The 10,000-nt window shown below is 47.3% G+C and overlaps 1 protein-coding gene across 1 annotated transcript in view; it reads right to left on the bottom strand.

The window, feature by feature from the left end:
• LOC134468208 (1-phosphatidylinositol 4,5-bisphosphate phosphodiesterase beta-4-like) overlaps positions 1 to 10,000 on the bottom strand; it is a 92,914-nt gene that overhangs the window by 21,474 nt on the left and 61,440 nt on the right. The window lies entirely within an intron of this gene.

The raw sequence follows: 10,000 nt of genomic DNA, 5'->3' as shown, positions 1-10,000 counted from the left end.
GTGTGTGTGTGTGTGTGTGTGTGTGTGTGTGTGTGTGTGTGTGTGTGTGTGAGTGAGTGAGTGAGTGAGTGAGTGAGTGAGTGAGTGAGTGAGTGAGTGGGTGAGTGAGTGAGTGAGTGTGAGACAGAGACAGAGACAGAGAGAGAGTGAGAAGAGAGAGAGAGAGAGAGAGAGAAGAGAGAAAGAGAGGGAGAGAGAGAGAGAGAGAGAGAGAGAGAGAGAGAGAGAGAGAGAGCTAGAGTGAGAGAGAAACAGACACAGTAACAAATGTGTGTGTGTGTGAGAGAGATAGAGAAAGAGAGAGAAGAGCAGAAGACACAACAGAGGAGCCGCGATGAAACACACACACACACACACACACACTAAGGCTGTAACGATATTGCATCGAACCGAGGGATCGCGGTACGCAGACCCACGAACCCCTATCGCGAAGCTTCCTCACAGAATCGCGATGTGCCCTTTTAAAGTTGTTACCCTCAGTGTAGAACACAACAGGCAACATACAGGCAAGAGTTTGCATATGCGCTTAAAAAGACCAGTAGAAAAAGGGCGCACACGTTCGAGTAACAGTTCCATTCACCCCTTTCTCATATAACATGCTCCTTCCAACCAGCACGTTGTTGTTATCCATTGCCTCAGCAACCTCCGTGAGACGAAAAACTTGGGCAAACATCGGAAGGTGAAGGACAAATGAACAACAGACCAAGAAGGCTTTTATAAACGTGTCAAGATTTTTGTTTTATTCATGCATGCGCGATGTATTGCGAGTGGAGTTTGACGTTGGAGCAGAGAGAGAGAGAGAGCGCACGAGATGCTCCGCCTGCCTATAAACCAGCCTGGAATCGCTTGTAGGGAGGTGCCCGAAGTCGGACGAACGTTGAGGCAGAATATTAGGCAGCATTATTTCTTCCCACAGTAATGTTAGGCTATATTGTAAAATTACCGCCTGCATAAGCAGAAAGCATGCTCCATCTCAGCCTCTGCATTCATTCTGGCTCTTGATAAAATGTCAAACTACAAAACGAAACGAAAAACGTGCACGTTACGTAGCAGTGAGAACTAACTGAGGTTCATTTCGAGGTTTGATTGTAGGCGGGCACGCGCTGCTGCACGATCAAAAAGAGCTACGGAAATATTTAACTTAGGCCTAATCAAAATTAAGTGTTGCATTTCTTTAAGTAGCCTAACTTAATACAACATGTTTCCTGACGATATATGGCCTGTGTTGTTTTAATGTTTGGATATTAATTGGATAGGCTATGTAATGCCACGGGGAATGTATTTTGATAGTGACTTTTATTATGACATAGTAATTCTCAGTTTGGGGTATGATGTCACTTCCTGTTCCTGTGAATAGTCAGTTCTCAGTTGTTCAAGGTGAAGGATACATGTCAGCTCAGCTCCTCTGAACTTTATCTCTCCATTTCGATGTGGCATTGCCAGTAAGTGCATTTATGTTGGTTTACCTGTTGAATGAAGAAGTTTATGAGTAAATGAGTAGTAAAAACGATCTTTTGGTGAGAAAGTAAGTTAATTCATGTGGTTACAGACAGGCAGTTTTTGTACTGTACTTTGTGTGACTCAGCAAATGTTAGCAATGCCTTTGTGTTAAGTGCCTAATTAGCATGGAAGCTAAGCTAAGTGTAGCATTCGATTACCTATCTGTCCTACTTGTCTGTGTAGATATTTTGTTATACTTACCTTATTATTTGATACTTACCTGATGTTTAGACATTATTTATACTTACCCGCTGTCTTTGTATTTATTTCAGTTTTACCTTCTTTTCAATAAACCTCGCTAATGACAAGACCTGCCTCTTCCTTGGGGGATTTGTTGAAGAGATGAGTTTAGCTGGCTGTTGGCTTTAAGAACAGTACAGTAAAATGGCAGCCTCTCATCAGAAGATTGAGGAAGATAAAGAGGTTCAGCAAGAGCTTTCCATGCAAGAAGTAAAACTAAAGGACAGTGATGACCAGTCATTAAAGGTCAGATCCCAAGTATCCGGCTCTCACCGAACCAAAGGCTCACAGGCTTCAGCTATCGGCTTGGCAGCTGCGCAGGCACGTGCAAACGTTGAAGAAGCTAAGGCTAGAGCAGCCTACAGTAGGAAAGAAAAAGAACTAAAAATTGAGAAAGCGCGTCTCGAAGCTGAACTAAAAGTTGAGAAAGCCCGCGTTGAAGCTGAATTGGATGCACTCCATCAAGACAGAGACGCAGACGCGGCTATCGCCAAAGCCCTTGTCATGGAAGCTGCTGCTGATGGAAGCTCTCGTGGTAGCTTAGCAAGTTTTGAGTCATTACCCGCAGAACAGAGTGTGCATGAGAGAGTCAGCGAATATGTTGCTAACCACACTCACGTGGAAGAAGACTATTCTGAAGAAGAATTTGATTTAACCCCTCAATCACCACAGCTACCTGCCCAACCAATGCACATACTTGGGCACAATGCTTCCACTCCAGCACAACCAAGCGCCCTTCCAGACAATGGCATACAGCAACATCTCGGCCCACAGCAGCCACATATTCAGCCCCCAATACAGATTCACGCCCATATTCAGCCTTCAGTTCCACATCCTGCTCATGTTCAGCCTCCTGTCCCACAAGCACGTAGGCAGCCTCCCATACCGCAACCACGAATGCGTCCTCCTGTATCACACCGGATTCACAGAGACCAAAGTGTGTCACAGCCTAACACCTCGTATTACCAATACTCACCAGGAGTGAACCAGCCTCAACTCAAAAGAGAACCAGGAGTCAGCTCTAACACCCCACACCATCCGCCCAGCCAAGATGTAAACGGCAACATATCAGATCTAGCTAAATTTCTGATGAGGAGTCAACTGGTATCAGGTGGTCTGAGTCGCTTTGATGACCAACCCGAAAACTACCTCAGCTGGAAAGCAACATTCATCAGTGTGTTACAGGGCTTAGATATCTCAGCCAACGACGAAGTTGACCTTCTCATTAAATGGTTAGGCCCTGAGTCAAGCCAGTTAGCACGCAGGATGAAATCGGTTAGCATCGGCCACCCATCTGCTGATCTCACACTGATCTGGACCAGGCTGGAGGAACGATATGGAGCTCCAGAGGCCATTGAGAAGGCGCTATTCGCTAAACTGGATAACTTTCCTAAGATTTCCAACCGGGACAACCACAGGCTAAGTGAGCTGGCAGACCTAGTGCTAGAACTTGAAGCAGCCAAACAAGACAGGTACCTCCAGGGCTTAGCATACCTGGACACCGCAAGAGGAGTCGGTCCCATTGTGGAAAAGTTGCCATTTTATCTTCAAGAGAAATGGATGACATTTGGATCAAAGTATAAGGAAACGAAAAAAGTTGCATTTCCACCCTTTGCAGTGTTCTCTGAGTTCATCAGAAAGGAGGCTAAGGCACGAAATGACCCGAGCTTCAACACCTGCAGCTCCGCAGCACCTACCTTGAAAAAGGAAAGGACAGGAAACCTCAATAACAAAAACCAAGTCACAGTGCACAAACCCAACGTTTCCAAGGAAACAACAGAAAGTGGAACAAGCCAAACAGAGGACCCAAATGTACATTGCCCGATACACAAGAAACCCCATCCACTAAGAAAATGCAAGAGCTTTAGAGCTATGCTGCTCGACGACAGAAAGAAGTTCCTGAAGGACAACGGGGTATGTTTCCGCTGCTGTGCGTCAGTCTCGCACATGGCCAAGAACTGTGATGTTGCCATTAAGTGTGCAGAATGCAACAGTGAGAAGCACCTTGCTGCACTGCATCCAGGGCCTACTCCAAAGGGACCTAAGGTGCAGAACCCCTCCAAAGACCATGGCGGGGAGTCAAAGGACACATCAGAGCAATCTGACGATGCACCAAGCTCAACTGCAACGGCCATGTGCACACAGGTATGTGGTCAGGGCTTCAAGGGCAAGTCTTGTTCAAAGATATGCTTAGTCAATGTATATCCACAAGACCATCGAGACAAGATGAAGAGGATGTACGTGATCTTAGATGATCAAAGCAACGTTTCGTTAGCCAAGACGGAGTTCTTCGACGCTTTCCACATTCAAGGGCCATCCCTGCCATACATCCTTACAACATGTGCAGGAGCCACAAATGTCACAGGTAGGAGGGCTCATGGCTACGTGGTCGAACCACTCACAGGAGAATTGAGCATTCCCCTTCCTACTCTGATAGAGTGCAACAACGTTCCTAACAGTAGAGGAGAAATTCCTACTCCAGAGGCAGCATACCACCACAGCCACATGCAAAGCATTGCTAACAGGATACCTGCTCTGGACGACTCTGCAGAGATTTGGCTGCTGTTAGGCCGGGACATACTCCAGGTCCACAAAGTGCGTCAGCAGTACAATGGCCCACCAAGTGCACCCTTCGCCCAAAAGCATGACCTTGGGTGGGTGATTGTCGGCGATGTCTGTTTGAGTGGAGCTCACTCTCCAAACACAGTGAACACATTCAAGACATGCTTCATGGAAAATGGCCGTCCAAGCTGCATGAATCCTTGTTTGAATGTCGTCAAAGTCAAGGAAGACTTCAGTCAGAGCTTCAAGCAAGTTAGCCCTTGGTCATGTGCAACAGTGCGACAAGAAGACCACCTGGGCAGAACAGTCTTCTCGAGGTCTGACAAGGACAATCATCTAGCGCCGTCTATTGATGATCTCATGTTCCTGCAGCTGATGGACAAGGAGTTCGTCAGGGATGACAGCGGAAGCTGGATAGCCCCACTGCCGTTTCAGACCCCAAGGAAACCACTTACTAACAACAAGCGGTATGCCTACGAACGCTTTAAGTCACTGCAGCGCAACTTCCAGAGACGCCCCAACATGAAGGAAGACTTTGTTGAGTTCATGCAGGGGATTCTGGATAACCACCATGCAGAACGGGCACCACCTTTAGAGGATGGAAAGGAAGCTTGGTACCTTCCCATCTTCGGAGTGTACCATCCCCAGAAGCCCGGGAAAATCCGGGTCGTGTTCGACTCCAGTGCTAGCTTTGATGGAGTGTCCCTGAACGATGTCTTGCTTCAGGGTCCCAACCTCAACAATAGCCTTCTCGGAGTGCTTCTCAGATTCCGGAAAGACCCGGTAGCTGTTACCGCAGACATCAAACAGATGTTCTACTGCTTCTACGTGAAGAAGGAACACAGGGATGTACTACGCTTCCTGTGGTTCGAGGACAACAACCCTGAGAATGAGGTAGTGGACTACCGCATGACAGTTCATGTGTTCGGGAACAGCCCGTCACCAGCAGTCGCAACCTATGGACTGAGAAGATCAGCCCAAGAGGGAGAGAAGGACTTCGGCAGTGACGTCTGTGAGTTCATCAAAACTGACTTCTACGTCGATGATGTCCTCCGGTCCTTTCCCTCAGAGGCCGAAGCAGTGGATGTATTGACGCGAGCTCAGCAGTTGCTGAAAGGCTACAACATCAAGCTTCACAAGATTGCTTCCAACAAAGCAGAGGTCATGGAAGCCTTTCCCGCAGACGATCGGGCCAAGAGCATCAAGGCTCTAGATCTTGCTGTTGATGACTTACCTGTCCAGCCTGGGACATGACCAAGGACACCTTCACGTTCACCATCCCTGAGTCCCAGAAGCCTTTTACACGCAGAGGCGTTCTGTCCACAATTAACAGTTTATTCGACCCGCTCGGATTCTTAGCACCTGTGACAATCCAAGGCAGGTTCCTACTGAGAGAACTAGTGTCCCAAGGCACAGACAGGGATACGCCCCTACCTGATGAGAAGTTCCTCAAGTGGCGGAGATGGCAGGAGTCTCTGCAGGAGCTGAATCAGCTGAACATCCCTCGCACTTACGCTTCCTTCCCAGTAACAACAGCAAAGTGCACAGATGTGTGTCTTGTGTGTCTTCTCGGATGCCTCAGTAAAGGCGATCGCAGCAGTAGCTTACCTCAAGGTAGAGGATGAGAATGGCCACACAGAAGTAAGCTTTGTGTTAGGCAAGGCCAAGCTTGCACCTCTAGCGGAGCTAACCATCCCCAGACTTGAGCTTTGTGCAGCGGTGTTAGCTACAGAGATCGCAGACCAGGTCAAAGAAGAACTAGGCCAAGCACTGGGCAAGATCACATTCTTCACCGACAGTACGGTGGTATTGGGCTACATCAACAACAGGTCCAGAAGGTTCTACGTGTTTGTGAGTAATCGCATACACCGGATCTGGCAGTCCAGTCACCCGAATCAGTGGAAGTATGTTGCCACTAAGAACAACCCAGCAGACCATGCCACGAGGTCAGTGTCTGCAAGCCAGCTGCAAGCAACCAATTGGTTCACCGGACCCAAGTTCTTGCTACAGCCAGACAGCTCCTCGTCACCCGACAATGACTTTCAGTTGCTCGATCCAGATGCAGACCCAGAACTTCGACCTGAGGCCACAACTTACCTGACCAAGGTTGTAGGAACTCAGCTGGACTCACAACGCTTCGAGAAGTTCTCATCATGGGAGCGCTTGGCCAGAGCTGTAGCACGTCTGAGGCATGTGGCCCAGAGTTTCCAAAACCCAGCACCTGACACAGGGTGTTCCGGATGGCATCTCTGCAAGAAAGGGGTAACAGCTTCAGAGCTTACTGCCGCAGAACACGTCATCATCAAAACTGTACAACATGAGGTGTACGCAGAGGAGATCAGCTGTATCCAGCAGGGACAATACTTACCTGCACACAGTCCTCTGAAGAAGCTTCACCCTGTGGTAGACGCAGAAGATCTGCTACGCGTCGGAGGCCGAATCACTCACTCGAACTTACCGACTGATGAGACTCACCCACTCCTGATTCCTGGCAAGCACCATGTTGCCACCTTGCTCATTCGCCACCACCACTTCAGAGTGCAACATCAAGGAAGGCACTTCACTGAAGGAGCAGTGCGTGCAAGTGGTCTTTGGATCGTGGGAGCCAAGCGAGCCATCACCAGCGTGGTGTTCAAGTGTGTGATATGCAGGCGGTTACGCGGCAAATTGGAACAGCAACAGATGGCAGATCTACCTCAAGAGCGCCTAAAGCAGGAACCTCCATTCACCTACGTAGGGTTGGACGTCTTCGGACCCTGGGAGGTCGTCACCCGACGGACCCGAGGTGGTAGTGCCAACAGCAAGAGATGGGCAGTACTGTTCACGTGCATGTCCACAAGAGCAGTTCACATAGAAGTGATTGAGACAATGAGTGCCTCAAGCTGCATCAACGCCCTTCGCAGGTTCTTTGCAATTCGCGGACCAGCGAAACAGTTACGTTCTGATAGAGGAACCAACTTTGTGGGTGCCAACTCCAACTTGAATGCTGCAACGGAAGCTGAGGAAGAAAGTGTGAACACTTACCTGTGCTCTCAGAAGTGCACCTGGGTCTTCAACCCACCGCATGCCTCCAACATGGGAGGAAGCTGGGAGCGCATGATAGGTACAGCACGTCGCATCCTTGATTCAATGCTGCTCCAAGCTGGAAGGTCAAAGGTCACTCATGAAGTCCTGTGCACGTTCATGGCTGAAGTCACCGCTATAATCAACTCCAGGCCGCTAATACCAGTCTCCTCAGATCCTGAAGCGCCACTGATTCTTACTCCTGCGATGCTGCTCACGCAGAAGAGTGGTACTCCACTAGCTCCTGCTGCAGATGGCTCAGAGGCCAGTCTGTTGAAGCATCAATGGAAGAGAGTACAGGCTCTAGCAGAGACATTCTGGGCAAGATGGAGGCGGGAGTACTTGAGCGTACTTCAAGCCAGGCAGAAGTGGCACGCAAAGAAACGGAACCTCAAGGAAGGAGACATAGTGCTACTGAAAGACAAGCAAGCCAGAAGGAATGAGTGGTCCATTGGAAGGATCATGAAGACCTTCCCCAGTGATGATGGACTTGTCAGAAAAGTGGACGTCAAGGTCGCATCTCATCATCCGCCAAAGACTTACCTGAGACCTGTCTCGGACGTGGTCTTACTCCTAGAAGCAGAGACTGTTTAAGGTTAAGTGGGTGTGGCATCCAGGGATGCCAGGCGGGGAGTGTAATGCCACGGGGAATGTATTTTGATAGTGACTTTTATTATGACATAGTAATTCTCAGTTTGGGGTATGATGTCACTTCCTGTTCCTGTGAATAGTCAGTTCTCAGTTGTTCAAGGTGAAGGATACATGTCAGCTCAGCTCCTCTGAACTTTATCTCTCCATTTCGATGTGGCATTGCCAGTAAGTGCATTTATGTTGGTTTACCTGTTGAATGAAGAAGTTTATGAGTAAATGAGTAGTAAAAACGATCTTTTGGTGAGAAAGTAAGTTAATTCATGTGGTTACAGACAGGCAGTTTTTGTACTGTACTTTGTGTGACTCAGCAAATGTTAGCAATGCCTTTGTGTTAAGTGCCTAATTAGCATGGAAGCTAAGCTAAGTGTAGCATTCGGTTACCTATCTGTCCTACTTTTTTGTGTAGATATTTTGTTATACTTACCTTATTATTTGATACTTACCTGATGTTTAGACATTATTTATACTTACCCGCTGTCTTTGTATTTATTTCAGTTTTACCTTCTTTTCAATAAACCTCGCTAATGACAAGACCTGCATCTTCCTTGGGGGATTTGTTGAAGAGATGAGTTTAGCTGGCTGTTGGCTTTAAGAACAGTACAGGCTATGTTTGATAAAGTAAGACAGCTGCCAATGACCATACACCCTGACCCTCATCTCTCTCTCTCTCTCTCTCTCTCTCTCTCTCTCTCTCTCTCTCTCTCCATATGATCTTAGCCTATTTATAAGCATTTTTCCTTGGTGAACTAATATCCCTTATTTCTCTGTGTTGTGTTTTGATGTCAACACCTGGGAACAGGTTGCAGTGGTAGCCTATATCTGCAACATTATTCAGCCTTGTAAACCTACAAAATTAATGCAGGCAGGTAAATGCAAAAAATATATTAATTACAAAGAGTATATAATTATTTTCTTCTTATTATTATTTTTTTTTTTTTAAATTTTCAATTTTTTTTGTGAAATCGTGGGCCATATCGAACCGTGGGTCATATATCGTGATACAAACCGAATCGTGGGTTGGGTGTATCGTTACAGCCTTAACACACACACACACACACACACACACACACACACACACACACACACACACACACACACACACACACACACACACACACACACACACACACACAGACACACACACACACACACACACACACACACACACACACACACACACACACACAACAAATGATGAAGAGGTGTATAGATGCAGAAAAAAAGAAAAGGTTAGGAGAACCCAGGAAGCGAGGGTTGAGTTGTAAATTCACAGAACTTCCAGCACAGAGCCATGACTAATCTCTCTCTGTCTCTCTCTCTCCCTCTCTCCCGCTCTCTATCTGTTTCTGTGTATGGTCTTCTCCTCTACACACACACACACACACACACACACACACACACACACACACACACACACACACACACACACACACACACACACACACACACACACACACACACACACACACACACAAACACACACATACACACACAGCACACACACTCAGACACACACACACACACACACACACACACACACACACACACACACACACACACACACACACACACACACACACACACACACACACACACACACACACACAGAGAGAGAGGCACGCTTCGACAACCTCAACTCTAACCCGAATACACACACATTAACTATCTCTTTCTAATACACTTACAACAGAATAACTGAATCATAGGCTCATTCTCCAGGCAAATGAACTGCACACAGAAGCTGTTGTCTGGCTAGCCAGCATGAGAAATCATACGTTTCACAAAGAAACACACATACACACGTACACATACACACACGGATACACACGCCACACGCCACACACACACAAACACGCACACAGCAGAAAAGGAGGATCAAGACACTGCAACATAGAAAGACAGAGACTTAGAGAACTGAATTGTTACATAGAATTGAGAAGGAGTTGTAACCCAGAAAAAAGAAAAGAGAGCGAAAGGTGATTGA

Source organism: Engraulis encrasicolus, chromosome 18 (assembly GCF_034702125.1).
Source record: "Engraulis encrasicolus isolate BLACKSEA-1 chromosome 18, IST_EnEncr_1.0, whole genome shotgun sequence".
Classification (NCBI taxonomy): Eukaryota; Metazoa; Chordata; class Actinopteri; order Clupeiformes; family Engraulidae; genus Engraulis; species Engraulis encrasicolus.
The sequence above is the reverse complement of the archived record's forward strand: the minus strand, read 5'-3'. Positions and strand labels throughout refer to the sequence as shown.